We start from the raw sequence: 18,707 nt of genomic DNA, 5'->3' as shown, positions 1-18,707 counted from the left end.
GGGGAGGAGGCAGAAATTTTTAATTAAAAAAATTTTAATAAAAAAATTAAAATAAATAAATAAATAAATAAATAAATAAATGGGCAACCTAAGAGTACACTTGACAACTTTGGTTACAATATTATTCGACCATTTTATTTTCATTATTTTCTACAAATAAGCTCATGTTTTTCTATTCACCCTTTGTTTAAATATAATCCATATCTTTAAGCTTAGGTCAGGTTCTAAATGTTTCATAAAGCCTTTCTAGATATTTTTCTTTTCTCTTGTTCTCATTCATTCATTCATCAGTAAGTCACTCATTCATTCATAGTTTAGCTTTTTAAACTGTGGAACAGTATAATAAAATATTTGTTCCTATCAAGTTATGTTTTATGCTTTCAGTAATTATTAGAATAGTAGATAGAATTATTTAGATTGTTTAACAGCTAGGTTAATATATTCAGCAAAATTATTTAGGTGCTGACTAAGGTTGTGGTAAACACTTGAGCATCTTAATGAAAGTGATAAAGTGTACACAAATTCGGGTCATAATCATCTTAATAGTCTATAAATGATTAAATGTATGGATTATTGAGGAGAAACAGTCAAATCATCCAAAGGAAAGAGTGTGTTGGAAAATTTCTAAAGCAAAATTTATACTTAAAAGATTACATGCTCCCAAACCATCTGGTTATTAACAAGAATGTCCTAGATGATGTGCCTCTATATTTGCTATACTATACTATACATTCCATACCAGTACAAGGTGTTCTCTCAACCCTTAAAAGCAGTGATTTTCTAGCTCCTAAGTAACTTTGCCTTTAATAACTTAATTTTTATTCTCTTTCAAAAAGTTTGGGGACATCAGTGTGCAAAGCTCATGTACCTTTCAATTACTCTTCTTTGCATTATAATTTAGGTACTAAAATATTTAAAAAATAAGTATTAAAAATATTTAAAAACTGTAAAACTTACTCCTATATTAACATACAATTACATGTAATACCTAAGTTATGTACGTATGAAAAATACATATAACAAAAACATGTTTTATTATAATTAAGTGCATATTTAAGTCTGAATAATTGTGTTCACATTGCTGTATAATATGACCCTCATTCATATCTAATTTTTTATTAATATATCAAAATTGAAATTATCTACTGTAAGCAGAGACAGCATTTTAGTTTTCAGCTACCCAGACCTGAATAATTACACAAAAACTGTATTAATTAAAACCCTGTTTCACCAACAGCTCAGGCTTATTTCTAGCTAGCTCTTACATATTAATTTAACCCATTTATTTTAATCTTTGTATCACCATGATTTCACCAAGCCAAATTAGCCTGGAAGGAATCCACAGGTTCATATCTTCTGTGTAAACAAAAGAAGAACCTCTTTTCCAAAGTAACATATCCTTAGACTCAAATTTGAAGTCAAGTTACCTTTAAAATGTATATGTTGATTTAGCTTAGCAGCCCATACAATGAAATTTCTCTCTGTAGTTAGCTCATTCATAGTCAAAAAATTCAAGGAAAACACAATAATATATATAATCCAGACTCTGTGTATTTTCCGTCTTTATGTGGCTTATTTTTAATTCTTACGTTTTAGTATTTATTTATAATATTTACTTCTTCAATCTGTGACTGTCTGTACTCTTATAACTGTCTACACTCTTTCTACTCTCTTCCAAGCCCATGTACATTTTTTTTAGCAAAATGTGTCTCATTTAGAGGTCTTCCATGTCTGAATCTGTCTTACTGTGTTTCTGAAATCCTTTTCTGACAAGGAGCATTTAAAAATGGTAAGTGCTGTTTTATCCCATGTTTTTTCAGTAGCAGTCCAGCTGGCCTTGGTGAGCTCCCAATAGATCGGCCCCACTGTCTCAGTGGTTGGGTGCACCCCTCATGGTCCTGACTTCCTTGTTCATGTTCTCTCTCCTTCTGCTCCTCATTATAACCTTGGGAGCTCAGTCCGGTGCTGCAGTGTGGGTCTCTGGCTCTATCTCCATCCATCGCTAGATGAAGGTTCTATGGCGATATGCAAGATATTCACCAGTATGATTATAGGATAGGTTCATTTCAGGTTCCCTATCCTCAGGTGCCACAATGAACTAACTGGGGACATTGCCCTGGGCATCTGGTAGCCATTCCAAGTTCAAGTCTCTTGCCAACCCTTACCTAAGGTATGAGTTTCCCTGCTCCCCTATCCAACCTTCCTTTATCCCCAATCACCCCGATTTCCCCAGTTCCCCTCATCCTCTCCTTCACACTTTTCTCTCCCCATCACCCCTCATCCCCATCCCACCCCAATGTGGCGGACAATGAGAGCTGACGAGAGGCCAAGGAGAATGGCACAGGAACTTTCATCTGGCGATAGATCGAGAGAGAGACAGAGACCCAAATTGGAGCAACGGTCTGAGCTCTTAAGGTCCAAATGAGGAGCAGAAGGAGGGAGAACATGAGCAAGGAAATCAGGACCACGAGGCGTGCATCCACCCACTGTGACAGTGGAACTGATCTATTGGGAGCTCTCCAAGGCCAGCTGGACTGGGACTGAATAAGCATGGGTTGAAACTGGACTCTCTGAACATGGCGGACAATGAAGGCTGATGAGAAGCCAAGGGCAATGGCACTAGGTTTCGATCCTAATACATGAACTGGCTTTGTGGGAGCTTAGCCTGTTTGGATGCTCACCTTCCTGGGTCTGGATGGAAGTGGGAGGACCTTGGTCTTCCTGTAGGGCAGGGAATTTGGACTGCTCTTCAGTATCGAGAGGGAGGGGGAATGGACTGGGGGGAGGAGAAGAGGAGTGGGGATGGGGGAGGGGAGTGGGGGGAGGGAGCAATGTGTGGGAGGAGGGGGAGGGAAATGGGAAACGGGGAGCAGTTGGAAATTTTAATTAAAAAAGAATAATAAAAAAAAAACAAACAAAAAAAAAGAAAAAAAATGGTAAGTGCTGTGGTTGCTTTATCCCTACATGTTGGCTCCACCTCTCTCAGCCTTTCAATATGGTTGAGGTACATTTACTGCCAGTTATGTGAGCCATATTCACTGCCCCAGCTCCAGGGATGCAGTGGGTCTATGTTGCTGCCTTTAAACAACATGCCACCTGCTGCTCACAAAACCATTTAATTGTTCTGTAACAAAACCTTCCAAAATATCCAGAGTCACGTGTGCCAAGAGCACAAATCAGGAAACTGTTTCTTAAAGTAGTCAAGTAGTTTTTTCTGCTAATATTGGGTCAGCAAACCTCTTTAAAATAGCCATTCCTCTGCTCACTGCCAGCAAACAGAACCTATCTAAAAATATGTGGTATCAAAAAGCTGTGCTTGGATCCTGTTATTTTTTTGGTGGGTCTAGAAGTCCTCTTTTTTTATTATTATTTTAAGCTTTTTTTTTTATTGAAAAAAAAATTTCTGCCTCCTCCCCGCCTCCCATTTCCCTCCCCCTCCTCCCGCCCCTCTCCCCCTCCCCCCACTCCTCTTCTCCTCCCTCTCCAGCCCCAAGAGCAGTCAGGGTTCCCTGCCCTGTGGAAAGGCCAAGTTCCTCACCACTCCATCCAGGTCAAGGAAGGTGAACATCCAAACTGTCTAGGCTCCCACAAAGCCAGAACATGAAGTAGGATCAAAACCCTGTGTCATTGTCCTTGGCCTCTCATCAGCTCTCATTGTCCGCCATGTTCAGAGAGTCCGGTTTTATCCCATGCTTTTTCAGTCACAGTCCAGCTGGCCTTGGTGAACTCCCAATAGATCAGCCCCACTGTCTCAGTGGGTGGGTGCACCCCTCATGGTCCTGCCTTCCTTGCTCATGTTCTCCCTCCTTCTGCTCCTCGTTAGGACCTTGGGAGCTCAGTCCGGTGATCCAGTATGGGTCTCTGTCTCTATCTCCATCCATCGCTAGATGAAGGTTCTATGGTGATATGCAAGATATTCATCAGTATGGCTATAGGATAGGGTCATTTCAGGTTCCCTCTCCTCAGCTGCCCAAGGAAATAACTGGGGACATTGCCCTGGCACCTGGTAGCCACTCCAGGTTCAAGTCTCTTGCCAACCCTTAGGTGGCTCCCTTAACTAAGATATGTGCTTCCCTGCTCACCTATCCAACCTTCCTTTATCTTCAAGCATCCCATTTCCCCAAGTTCCCCCCATCCTCTCCTTTACACTTTTCTCTCCCCATCTTCCCTTACCCCTATCCCACCCCACCCCCAAGATTCCAATTTTTTGCCCGGCAATCTTGTCTACTTCCCATAGCCAGGAGGATAACTATATGTTTTTCCTTGGGCTCACCCTCTTATTTAGCTTCTTTAGGATCACAAATTATAGACTCAGTGGCCCCTATCCACGGCTAGAAACCAATTATGAGTGAGTACATCCCATGATCTTCTTTTTGGGTCTGGGTTACCTCACTCAGGATAGTATTTTCTATTTCCTTCCATTTGCATGCAAAATTCGAGAAGTCGTTGTTTTTTACCGCAGAGTAGTACTCTAATGTGTATATATTCCACACTTTCTTCATCCATTCTTCCATTGAAGGACATCTAGGTTGCTTCCAGGTTCTGGCTATTACAAATAATGCTGCTATGAACATAGTTGAACAAATGCTTTTAATATCACTTAAGGTCAATGGACTCAACTCACCTATAAAAAGGCATAGGCTAAGAGATTGGATACGAAAACAGGACCCAACATTCTGCTGTTTACAAGAAACACACCTTAACCACAAAGACAGGCACCTAGTCAGAGTAAAGGGCTGGGATAAGGCTTATCAAGCAAATGGACCTAAGAAACAAGCAGGTGTGGCCATACTAATTTCTAACAAAGTTGACTTCAAACTTAAATCAATCAAAAGAGATGGAGAGGGACATTTTCTACTCATAACAGGAACAGTTCATCAGGATGAAGTCTCAATCCTGAATATCTATGCCCCTAATATAAAAGCACCCACACACGTAAAAGAAACATTGCTAAAACTCAAGCCAGACATCAAACCGCACACACTAATAGTAGAAGACTTCAACACTCCTTTCTCACCAATGGATAGGTCAATTAGACAGAAACCTAACAGAGAAATAAGAGAATTAATGGAGGTAATGAATCAAATGGACTTAACAGACATCTATAGAATATTCCACCCAAATAGGAGAGAATATTTTAAGCTTTCTTAGATCCTATGTGATTCCATACCCCAACCAGTAGGCACCATTTTAAACAGAAACTACATTTCAGTTTCCTGGCCTCCCAGACTCATATAATCACACAAAACTATATTAATTACAATACTGTTCGGCCAACAGCTCAGCTGTATTCCTCATTGGCCCATACATCTTATATTAACCAATTTCTATTAATCTATGTATCACCCCGAGGCTCTGACATACTAGTAAGATTCTGGCATCTTTCTCCTTTGGCAGCTACGTGGTGTCTCCTGACTCTGCCTACTCTCTATATATCTCTGTGCTGATTTCTCACCTGGCTGTATTCTGCCCTGCCATAGGCCAAAGGAGCTTCTTTATTAATCAATAGTAATAAAACATATTCACAGCATACAGAAGGGAATCCCACACCAATTTTCCTTTTAAAGAATAGGTCCTAATTACTTCCTTGTTCAATCTCCTAACATTTTACAGATATATTTTAATTTCAATAGTCTACATATTTCATAAATAAGCAGTCATATAGCATCTGTCCTACAGTGATGAACTTTTGTTACTTAGCATAGTATCTTCTGAATTCACCTACGCTATAACACATATCATAATTTCCTTATTTGGAAGGCTTAATGTTATTGCATTATATGCATATTCTCTATTCCATTTAATGTGTTCTGCAGTGGATACAGATTTGTAGATCTGAAGCATGTTTTATGTAAGTTATTTTAATAATTATGTATTATTATTTAGTTTTGTTTCTCAATAGGACATAGGTTTATAGCTATTAAGTAGATATGAGTATTCAAATATATGGATGAATATTAGAACTCATATTTGACAAAAATTTAGAGAAATAAGTACTCAGACTAAAAATCCAAACTGAATACAGAAATGCTCACATTTTCAAAACTGCTGCATAAGCTTCAGGTAAGATACATTTTTAGACTACAGTGCCCTTAGAAAGACCATGGCATGTAAGATTTGTCATGTCCCTTTCACTGGGGCTGTCATCTAGAGATATTGTATCTGATGTCCTCACACCAGTTGCCTCATTCATGCCACTGCTCTCCCCAATCATTGACAAAAACCACAATCCTTACAGGCAAAAGTTAAGAAAAAATAGCCTGACTCTCAAAGCTTCCTGGAAGATATGCCTCTCTCTCAATGTGTCATTCACTTTTAGTACAGTAACTGTCACTGTTACTGCTTATAAAGAAGGAATGAGCAACAGCAGCAACTCATATGTATGTATGCATAAAATTGTTGCTGTATTCCCACTGCTTGGTTGGAATACTGACTTGTCAGAGGCATGATAAAGCTGGAGAAATGAAGAGTTCACTTATTTAAGGTACATTTTATGGAATTTATATTATAAATGAATTATAGACAACCATTGTGGAAGGATTATTCTTTTGTTTTGGAGAAGTCAGACCAAGTAAACATATCAAGTTTTATACAAAATAATTAGTCCAATATGTTTATGTATATTACATGCTGGTTATATAACTTTGAGTTCCCTTGTTCTGGATAATACTCCATAAATGCGTGCTTATCATTCAAGATTTCATATGATTTTAAATGGATATTTGAAGTAATAAACAAATGCAGCACATACTTTATGTATAAGATGCCAAGAAGAAACAAAGTTTGACCTGAATTAGAGATTTAAATTCAATTGGAGGAAGAACAAAAGGCCAATGTAGATTTGTAAATAAATATTAATGAATTGAAAGGAAGTCATGTTGTTTTTAGGTTGAATAGAAATATAATAAAGAATTGTCTATAATTAAAATATTTGTAAAGAGATTTTTTTCACTTAGAGTAAAAAGGATTATATTATTTTTAAATAGCTTTTATATATGTTGTTTTGGTTTTAAATTTTACTTTGATATTTTATTATTGTTCTACTAAATTATATAAATGAATGAATAAATTAAAGCATGCTTTTAAAATACTGTTGGTCTAGCTGTGGTATCTCATTGTCTATTGTCCATTGAGGTTTATCTCCCTTTATGTCTAGAATAATGTGTTCTGAAAACAATGTTTTTTGTTTGTTTACGTCTTAAGTGTTTAAGTTTATGGTACATAGTCCTTGCCATAAACTTTTCTTTATTTTCTGTTTCCATGATGGTCATTCATTGAGCTTTTTAACATGACCTTCCATGAACTAAGTCTAAAGTTTGACCAGTGTTAAAGTTCTCTAAATGAACAACAACAACAACAACAAACTTCTGAAAAGGGGGTGTCAAGTTGGTGATCAGTCTAAATGCAAGAAAATTGGCATTTTTCTTACTAATATACTGCGGTGGTTTATATGAGAGTGACTGCATAGGTTCATATATTTGAATAATACGTCTCTCGGTGACAGAACTGTTTGTAAAGGCTTAGAAGGTATAGCCTTAATTAAGATGGTTTGTTCCTAGGGTTGGACTTTTAGATTTCAAAAGGCTTTTCTTTCACCATGCATTTACTTGACTGTCATAGACTCTAACCTTCTGAAGCTACAAAACCAGTTTGACATTTGTTGTATAGTTTGCTTTGCTCATGGTATTTTATCAAATCAACATAGATGTAACTAAAACAGAAGATGGTACAAGAAAGTGGGTTGTAACTGTGATAGTCCTCAGCACGCTAATGGTTAGAAGACTGTAGAGGACTGGTATTTGGACATAAAAGCATTTGAATATTTGGTCTTAAACAAAAGCTAACAGGTGTGCTAGTAGGAAAGTGCAAGACGTGCAGAGAGATATGTAGACTATGAATACCCAGATCAAGATGTGTCAGAAGGCAGCAATGCCAATAACTAAGCTATAGACTGTTCTTGTGTTAGAGAATGTGATTGCTTTCTGCCCTTTTCCTAAGAATTTGCCTGAGGATAAACTTTTTGAAAATGGACTATTTTCTTTGGTAGAGGAAATTTCAAGACAGTCTAATGTTGGTTAGGTCTTTTGGTTATTAGTGATATTACTCAATTGTATAAGTCAAATATTTGCCTACTCACATGTTGAAAGATATATTGATTGTTTCCAAATTCAGCAACTATGAATGAACCCTGCATATTCATCTATACTCAAGTTTTCATCTGCACATAAGCTTTTGATTCATTTGGGTAAATCTAATGGGAAATTGTTGGGTGGTAGCACAGTGAATGAATGTTTAGTTTATAAGAAACTGCTGGACTGTCTTCCAAAGTGGTGATCTATGGCTTTGCTACCTCAATTGCTGAAAATTCCTTTAACTTCACATTTTTGAACCTTTTGAGCATTCTTGATATAAGACTTGATCATTCTAACAGGTGTAATAATTTTGCTTTTCTTTAATTTTTCACTTAATCTCGTTTCATCCATTATATAAAATGTGGAGCACATATCTTCACATAAATTTGCTTGGTAGCTGCAAAATTTGTCTTTTGTTGTTGTTGTTTAGTTGTTTGTGGTCCCTTGCTAAATTTTAAAATGATGATGTTTCTTTCTGTTTAGTTAGAAATGATACATAAGCATCCTTTGCTTGTTTGTAATACATATCTTTTATTATTAAGTCTGTTTGAGTAGTTATTTTCTCTCAATATGGTTCATGTTCTCATTGTCTTCACAGTGTTTTTATTAAGTGGAAATTTTGACTTTTGGTGATGTCCAACTTATCAAGTGTCTTAATTTCTTGCCTTTGCAGTTGTAGCTTAGAAGCATCTACGTACACAAAGTTACTCCACTGTCTCTTCCACTATTTTCTGGTATTCTTGAGGCTTTGAATTTTACACCTTGGTGGATGATTCACTCAGAGTAAACTTTTGTGAAAGGTGGAAGGTATATGTGTAGATTCATATTTTTCCAGCATTCCCAGCACCAGTTTTTGAAAAGACCCATCTCTGCTCCTTTGTCAAATATCAGTTGACTATATTTGTGTGATTCTATTTTTGCAACCTTTATTCTATTCTGTTGATCTTTTCTTTCACTGATACCTTTCTGTCTTTCTTACTTGAACTTTAGTGAATGCCTTGAAGTAGTACTGTTTGAGTTTCTGAACTTTCCTTGATACAGTCATGCCTATTTTCGGATTTTGCCTTTGCTTTCAAATTCAGAATCAGTTTGTCAGTATCCGCAAAAGTCATGTGCTGAAAATTTTTTACTGGGTTTGAACTGAATTCATGAATTTCAAAAGGAAGACATTCTGTCAATATTACATCTGCCTAACCATAGATACGGAAAATTTAACTATTTAGATATTCTTTGATATTTATCTTAATTACTTTTGTGGTTTTTATGAGATACTGTATATAGATGGTTAAAGTGATATCCAAGTTTCTTGTTTTGAAGGGAGATAGCATGAATGTTTTGATGTTTTAATTTCAAATACTAATTGTTTTCTGTCAGTAAATAAGAAAGTTAACTTTGAATATTAGACATTTCTATTACAAAATTCTATTGTAATTGCTTTTTACATTTTTACTGTTATCCTAGAGTTGACAATATGCACTAACATCAAGTCCAAGTTCACTGAGTAATTGCCACTGTAACTCAGACAGAATAAGTAGTAACCAGTCCTTCATACTGTTATGTTTTTGTTGGATAAAGGTTTCTTTATCTTATAACATTTGGAAATATTGTTTAGAATAGTAATATCCCAATTCTCGGCAGAAATAGCACATTATGCCACTAAAACCACTTCACTGCTATGGTCAGACATAGCTCATCAAACACAGTACTCTGTCTTCTTCCAATTTAAAATGTAGAGTTGGTTCAGCTTTCTGTGTCATAATTACCAATCAATTAGATTAGATGATTGGAATAAAATACATTTTCTATCTATGTAACAGGAAAGCCTACAATTTTTTGGATCTTTATTAAACATATGTATTTAGTCAAAGAAATATTATTAGATAAATGTTTCAGATTAAAGAGGAAGAAACTAGGAAAACAAATTGGCTGAGTAAGAGATAGGGCTGGAAAATAGAAATTCAAATAACCATTGAAGTAATAACCCTCATATTGTGTTAAAAGGAGAAAATGATTACTACCAATTTGTTAATTGTGGAAAGGCCTAGATAGCTTATTAAGTATGTGTTGAAGAGGCAATTGAAATCAGTCATGTTTTCTGTTGGGATCCTATAACACAAACACTTCTATTTCATAAATTATAGAATTTAATCATCCAAAAGTTTAAACCTTCCCAAGCTATATAAGAAGAGGGGATGAGATATGAACCCCGTGGCATCTTGGGAGCTCCCAACAATGAGATTTAAAGTTCTTAAAATGAAGGCATATCTAATGCATTTCACACTCATTCAAATAATGAATGAATTAACCAATCTGTTTTGAGGGTGAATATGTTCTATGTTTCATTTAATGATTGCACCAATCATGACGAATTCAAGGCTAATTTTCAAAGAAGTGACTACGGGTCTTTATCTCTCCTCACAGAGCTCTTCCAGTGTGATGCTGGGGCTGAATGTACTTAGGATTCCATTCCAAGGTTGACTTGATTGAGAAAAAAAAAGGTAAATGCTTATTTTGATCCTCAGTGTTTTGGTTAAGTATATTTACAAAGTTTATAACGGGTCACAGAGGTGTGCCAAGATGCAGCCAAGTGGGTACTTAATACTGTTGATGTGATCAGCCCTCCTTCTTTCCTCTTGTTTTTTGTTATTACTTAACTTGCTCTCAGTTGTTAAATAATAGCACAAAGAATGTAGAAATTTTGTTCAAACTGTTGAAAATACATGATTAAGCAATAATTTGATAATGTTGTGCTGGACTCTAAGAGCTGGCATTCAGTATTACTAGTAAGCATGTAATGGTGTGTAAGCCCGTGTGTATTTGTCTGTGTTCATTGTCCATTAGTCCGTGTGTGTGTGTGTGTGCACACTCACACGCATGTACACGTGCACACACACAAACACTGTACTGCTAGTTTTTTCCATGACCTAGTATTATTTAATTTAAATGCATATTGATTTTGTCAGGAAAGCCAAACATGCTGAGAAACTGTGAGGTAGCCGATAAAATAGCAATGCAATTTTCTCTTTAAAATATGTGTTATGTCATACATTTTATTTGGACCAGTTCTAACTAACATTTAATACTAAAGAGTTTAACTGTTTAGGAAGGATTTATTTTCTTAATGAAATCATAAATCTTTATATTTTGTCACAGTTTGCATTGATATTTACAAAGCCAATATGAATGATTTTCAATCTCTAATATTTATGTAAAGTTGGGTTTATGGTTTTGTTGTGCTATTATTCAGATAACTAATTATATTCAAGTAACTAATTATATGTAATACATGTATATGCATGTGTGTGTATATGTATAAAAGAAACAACTTCAAAGCCAGAAAAAGTCATGTCTCTAAAATGAGACATATCCTCTAATAATCTTGGAAGCTAATCATGCTTTGGTCTACTTAGATTGGAGACCCCAAACTTAAATTTCTTTTTTTTAAATTTTATTTTCTTAGCAGGGTCTCACTATAACGCTCAAGCAGTCCAGGAACTTATTATATAGATCAGGCTGACATCAAATGCATAGAGATCCCCTGTCTCTACCTTCCAAGTGCTGGGATTAAAAACCTATTTCGCCATGCCCAGCATAAAACAAAAGTTAAGGGAGGATTTTTTTTTTTTTTACAATGTTCTATTTGGTAAGTCAACGTTTAACCCCTCCCCCCATTTTTTGAAAGAATGCCCCCAAAGGAAAGGGAATCATTTTTCTGGACTTCTTCAGAAATATTCCTCAGTGGGTTCCCTTTGTCACTGGCGAGCCTCAGAACCTCATTTCTGTGTAAATTACCTTCCGCATTTCTATACCTTTCTCAAGATAGAAGTACCGTAACTCCCCTGAGGGATTTATGTCAACTGCATTAATTATAGTTAAATACTTCCCAGTTATTTTATGTTCTGCTTTACCTATGATTATGCTGTTGTTATTTTATCAAATTTGTGTCTTTGCCAAACACAGAATGAAATGACTCAACATTTAGCCAGAATTTATGATTTTCAAAGTGATGTGACCAGTTTTGACTCCATTTTCTCATTAATTATCTTTATGATGAAAGTGAAGCTGAGACTATAATCTTCATTTGGTAGCAGGGAAACAACAAGGAACCCACATTATTTGCAAAAGTAATTTACCCATGATTCATAGCGCATAATTAATGAAAATAGACCACATGCTTTTCTAACATCTAAATTTTGTGTGGTAGGAGATATTAGTGGTCACAGTGAAGTTAATGCTAAAATTGACATACTCTATCTTTATGATTACTTTTGATAATAATGTTTCCATTCTCTTTTTAAAAATATTTACTTGTATGGGAGAAGAGATAATTTGATTTATATTAAAATAAGGGTCTTCATTCCTGTTGACATACCAGTACAACATTATTTAACAATAACCTTTCCTCTTTGTTTATGCCAAATATCTCATATTGATAAATATCACAATATAAAACATTTAAAATTTAAAAGTTTTTTACGCATTCAAACACATCTAAATTCTTTCTTTAAAAAAATCCAAGTCTTTTTAACAATAAAAAATTTCTTTAAAAAATTCAGTTTATCAGCTATGAACTCCTATAAAAGCAAAATAAATACTTCCTTATTCCAAAAGGGAATAGCCAGGAAAGAGTCACAAATCTAAACAAAGCAAAATCAACTCTGTCAGTGTAAATCAGTAAGTGTTCAATGACTGGGATTTGCCCATGATCTTCTGGGATCCTCCTAAGCGCTTGCCACAGAACATGTAGCCTGTCGCCTTTGTTCAGTCTGGCTCCACTCCATCACTTCTGCTGTCCTTGGCAGTGATCCAATCTTGCTGTCATCTTCAAAATGTTGGGGTCTCCTGCTGTAACTCATCTGCACTTTCATCAAGAAACTCCTGTAGGTAGGAGTTTCTTTCCATGGTGCTGAACCTCAACTTGTCTGCATGTCCCATTTCAATCCTTGTGCTTCACCTGATCCTAAGGGTGAACGTTCTGGTAAACTCTTTTACCCTCTCTCACTGCCAAACCTCCCACAATCTCCTTGATCTCCTTCATACCTTCAAAACCAGCACTTCCTGAGTGACTCTTAAACTACCAAATTCAATTTCTAGCACAATGTACATCCTTGACTGCTTCTGAACCCCAGGTTCTGTTTGCTACCTCTGAGGAAATACTCTCAGAGTATTAAACCTCAATGATGCTCATCTCTTCTAAATCACTGGTAATTTTTCAACTCCAGGTAACCAGCATCATTTGTCCCACTAAAGCAAAGATTTCACTTCAGTGTTGATAGGCATTTGTTAATTGTGAATGGTTCTTTAGTTTCAATTTACTAGAATCACAAATTCTTACTTCAAATTAGTAAATAGCTCCAATTTGAGCCTTTAAAATTTCTTCTGAACATTTCAAATCAGGCTTCCATCAACTGCAGTTCTTATGTCATTGTCTTGTCAGCTCTAATACTATTGACTATGGAATTTTCAACATGCAATGGAGTTTTAGCTCAATGCTTCAAAGTCCTTCCACAGTCCTAGGAAAAATAGTATAATTATGTCTTTTACAGCAATACCTCACTCCTTGTACCAATTACTGTCCAGTTAGGTGCACTGTTTCTGTGATGAGATAGCATAGGGAAAAGTGACATGGAGAGGAAAGGTTTATTTGGCTTACATATCCTGAATCACAGTCTTTTGATGGAAACCAAGGAAGTAACTCAAACTATATAGGAACCTGGAGGCAGAAACCATGAAGAAGTGCTCCTTACAGACTTGCTCCCCATAATTTCCTAAGGTTACACTAAAAAAAAAAAAAAGATTGCAGGACCACCAGCCCTTGTGTGGAACACCCACCATAGGCTGGCAATCCCATATAAATCTCTAATTAAGAAAATGTAAAATCGGGCTGTCTACAACAGGATCTTATGGAGGCATTTGCTCAGTTGAAGTTCCCTTCTCTGAGATGACTCTAGCTGTGTTAAGTTGACATAAAACTAGCCAGAACAGGCTTTTAGAGCAACTCCCACTTTAAATAGTTATTACTAAGTTTTTCTTATTAATTTTATGTTTTCTCTGGTTAAAAATAAGTAAATAAATAAAATAAAGGAGGAATTATCAGTAGATTATTAATGAATCATAAGAGAAATTATTTGAACGATGGTGAATCCCTTCCGAGAAGAGAATTTAATTTCTTGTACAGTTCCCAAAACTGCTTCTGAAACTTGCTAATTAAGGTTCAGTCATGATTGTAGTGGCAGGCCTTGTTTCCACAGGTCTAAGTGAACATTAACCGCACATTGCTGTAAATAATGCATATGCATAATGCCAGAGACTCACCATAATAGGGCAGTGTATTTTGAAAAGCCTTTATTCTTGGGCATTTATAGACTTATCAGCCCTAGAACCAGAGGTATTACAGGAAGGATAAATTAATTGGAGACACAGATTTGGGAGAAAGGTTCATTTGTTTGTCTCCTTATAGCAATTCCAAATTTAAAATTTGAATAATTTATTATATAAAATTTATAATTATTATACTGACAAAAGGAACTTTATAATTTATTATAAAAGTTTGTTCACAGATAGCTGTAGAGTTTTGCCATAAACCTTAATGCTACCTAAAATTGATTACTTATTTGAGAGTGGCTCATGATACCAGACTACAGCTCAGCTTGATCCTATGCTCTCTAGTATCATCCAAACCCAACAGTTAAATAACTAACCTTTCTTTCCTATTTCCCTTGTATGGGAATCTTTATTTATATGCCTTGTGCCTGCCTTCATTGTGGTCAGTTAATACCTGTTGTATTGTTTTAATTACTTCTGTCATTTTAAATCACATTTTTTTATTTTTCCATTTTTATTATAGTTATGTAATTTCTTCTCTGTTTTTTTAGCTGGGTCAAGACTTTGTTTTCATTGTGTCTTACCATATAACATCTGCTCTGATGGTACATGTAGATAATCTTTGGCCTTATTCCCCTGTGACTGACAGAAATAAGTGATCTACTGTATCCCAAGTACAGCATGTAATAGTTTCTTAATAAGTATTCACTGAGAACTATATCTATATAATTATATCATATATAAATTATGTATGTGACATCTTCTCAATTCAGAATGTTGGTCTCTGTGCCAGCATTTAATTGAAGAAGATTTTTCAAGGGAAATTTCCAGGATATTTCTACTATTATATGGACTTAGAAGTTAGAGAAACTGCAAAGTTACTTTTTGTACAGACAGGCGTCATTTTGTCAGCATTTGGGAGAAAGATAAAATCACCGTGAGTCTAAGACCAGTGTGGGCTACAGAGTGAGTTATATGAAGGATTCAGTTTTGAATGTTTTTCTTTATTCTTTTCCCAATGCTCCTTCCTCGTTCACCCACCCCTATTGTCTTCCATCACGACCTCCTAAAAGGCTGGTTCTAATCCACCCTACTAAACTGCTGGGTATCTTTTCTGTCTTCATTATGATACATTTTTTTCTTTCTTATTTTATAAAATTTGAGGATAATTCGTTAAGTGTCAATAGATAATTACTATTAAGATAGTAACTCATCTCTAAAACTACTTCTTTAAATTTGGCACTATTTCTGTTTTTGTGGAGAGTATGCGGATTAATACTAACCAAATATGTGATCTCCCAGGCAAATGTAATGGAAGAATAGGAATGTATATTTATAAACTGGTGAGCCAAGTGGGAATATCTTTAGACTTCATCTGGAATACTGATTTTATAACATGGAAAGTCCACTTTTAATACATTTTCAAATGATCACATCAGTATGAGTGTTGCACTTAGGACCAAGTAGTTTTGTGTGCTGGTCCAATAAGCATTCTTTTATGGAAGTTATGTAGAGAATAGTTTAAATGTTCTTAGTCCTATAGGATGTTAATATGCATAACCCGCCCTATTAGTTTCTTGTTGTTCTTCCTTGTCTTTTGGAGCTATCGGAAATATGTGTAAGCAGGCAATATAGATATGCACATATAGATGTTCGGAGTGCTCTCTTGAAATGCTGAGTTGGCCATAACCACTATACATTTGGTTTTCAGATAAGAAAGCGTAGTTTTACAAGTAATAGTTCAACTTTTATATAAACCATTGCATGAAATCATCGCTCAAATTGTATTGCTGTTGATGTGAAAATAGTATCTGAGCAGAAATCCTGCATTGCAAGAAAAACAAAAAGACAATAAAAATGGAACTTTTTCATGTAAAAATAGTTTGCATTTACAATTTTAAATTTATGGCTTAGAGATATGCACTTGAAAAGTTTTGATACCATTACACACACACAAAAAGCAAAATATGGAATTTTAACTGGCCTGCTTTTCAATTCAACTAAAACTTTAAGTATCTTCTTAATGGTTTATCTTCTGGGAAGAACAATATTACAATAATCAGGTTTTACAGCCCCTATCAAATATGAACCAGAATCATTTATTACAAAGTTTGTACTTGGGGAGATGATTTCACAACATCTAACAGTTTTATCCCGTGTTTCTTGGAATTAGTTTTTAGTGATTTCATTTGCCAAAATAAGTTGTTGCTCAAACTTTCTCATTGTTTTTTGGTGAAAAATCTAATCCAGCAGCTATATTTAAATGCCACGCAAATTGGTAAGGAGATGTCCTTTGAAACTACTGACACATTAGTAACCATATGAAAACGCCACAGAAGGTAGCCATGCCAACTAAAGTGTTTTAGGGTTCTTTTCCCCCTCCCATATGAAATTTAGAGGTTTGGTGAATGCAAGCATGCTTTTTTAAATATTGTCTTCTCAAGAATAAAAATTGGCTATAACTTTAGATTTTATGTGAGATAAAGTTGGTGTCTGATGCCTCCTTTTAGCTGTCAGTCTTATTAAGAAACTTCCTGTGTTGAACTCAGCCCGTGGTGTTGTGGAAACTGTGCCTGTGAGAGCCAGGGAAGGGCTTTCTCTTCAGTGTGGCTTCATTAAACTTGGTCTGCATTTTTACTCTGCTTCTGCCTTATTCCAAACTCTACCTGTAACTCCCAGCACAGTAGGTATAATACAGACTGACGCCTTTGCCTGAAGACTGATTGAAACTCAGAGTGTCTTAGAGTTGCTAACGCTCACTCAACCATTTTATTGAAGATAAGGGAAATAAAATAGATTGCCATATGAGAATTCTCTGAAGTCAAATGGAATAATTTGGCAGGTTTAAGCCCTTGAAAAAGACTAAGAAGTGGGATCAAATACTTTTTGTGTTCAGTATAAGATGGGATAACTATTCCGTTAGTATTTGACTTATAAAATTCACTTTTGTCATTGCAATAAAAATGCTAAATTAATTATGAAGTTATGGTGCCATTTTGGTATTAAATGAGTCACCTGTAAAAGATCAATAGGGAAAAAAACTTTTAAGACAACAATATTTTGAAGAAATTCTTTTCTTTCTTTTTCTATAACACTTCAGTGCATGGATCAGTAATCTTCGAGAATTTAATAAACAACACAAATGGATGGATTTTCCAAAGAGCACTACAGAATCTTAAGATTTCATATAGCTGTAATTCTTGGTCACTACTAAAAGAAAATCTTAAAGTTGAGTTTTATTGTTCATTAATAAAAACTATATTTTCATATTTAGAAACTTTGGAGGGAAAACATCCTGTGATGTTTTGCTTTTATTTTGTTGTATGTTTCCCAGACCGTTTGTCTTGGAAAAATGAACATTTTTTTTTCATATTTTTTCAGAATAATGCAAAAGACTTTTGTTTGTATTATCATATATAATTTTTATGGGACAGGCAATTGTTAGAATGGCCTTAGTATCTGAAATTCTATGAAATGCTAGCAGTATCATATAATATCACATGTGGTGGTTTAACTGAGATATGCCTATATGTTTCAGGCATATAAATGCTTATTCTACAGTTATTGGCACTATTTTGGGAAGACTTAAAGGGTTTGGTCTTGCTGGAAGATATGTGTCACTTAGGACAGGCTGTGAGGTTTCAAAATTGTGCCGTTTCTGGTTATTCCTCTCTGTTTCTTGTTTGTGGTTTGAAATGTGAGCCCTTGGCTATTTGCTTCCAGTCACCGTGTCTCTCTGTTGTTCCTTCTTTCCCAACATAACTGTGAGGTGCTCTTACACCTCTGTAAATGTAACCTCAAATAAACCTGTAGTTGTGAAAGTTGCCATAGGCATAGTGTTTTGTTACAGCAATAGAAAAGTTACTAAAAGTTCATACCAAGAAGTGGGATTTTGTTGTGACAAATCTGACCATGTGGTTTTTGTAAGGATGTCGATGACTGGGATTTTGTACTAAAAAATCATGTGGACAGTGTGAGCAGCAGGTGCTCCGAGCACTATTTGAACTGTGAGGCCAAGACACAAGATATCAAAGGGGAACAGTATTAGCAACTGCACTATAGATTCATCTTGTGATATTCCGGCAAAAAGAATTCTTCTGCTTTTTGTTATTGCCATCATCTGACTAAAGAAAATACTCACAGAAGAAAGCAGTAATGTTTACTGTTAGAAAAGTTTTGTACTAACAGGTTGAAAAGAGGTTTTCTTTGCCCCACCCCCATAATTCCATAATTTCTGCTGTGATTTTTTTT

At 35.4% G+C, this 18,707-nt stretch overlaps 1 protein-coding gene across 1 annotated transcript in view; it reads left to right on the top strand.

Annotated features, from left to right (window-relative positions):
• Window positions 1-10,593: 10,593 nt before the first annotated feature.
• Foxp2 (forkhead box P2) overlaps window positions 10,594-18,707 on the top strand; it is a 343,109-nt gene continuing 334,995 nt past the window's right edge. The window contains exon 1 of the mRNA XM_057765108.1: window positions 10,594-10,630. The gene's annotated coding sequence lies outside the window, so the exon portion shown is untranslated. The remainder of the gene's footprint in view (window positions 10,631-18,707) is intronic.

Source organism: Chionomys nivalis, chromosome 1 (assembly GCF_950005125.1).
Source record: "Chionomys nivalis chromosome 1, mChiNiv1.1, whole genome shotgun sequence".
In the NCBI taxonomy this organism is placed as follows: Eukaryota; Metazoa; Chordata; class Mammalia; order Rodentia; family Cricetidae; genus Chionomys; species Chionomys nivalis.
Note: the sequence above shows the minus strand (reverse complement) of the source record. Positions and strands in the feature narration are given on the sequence as shown.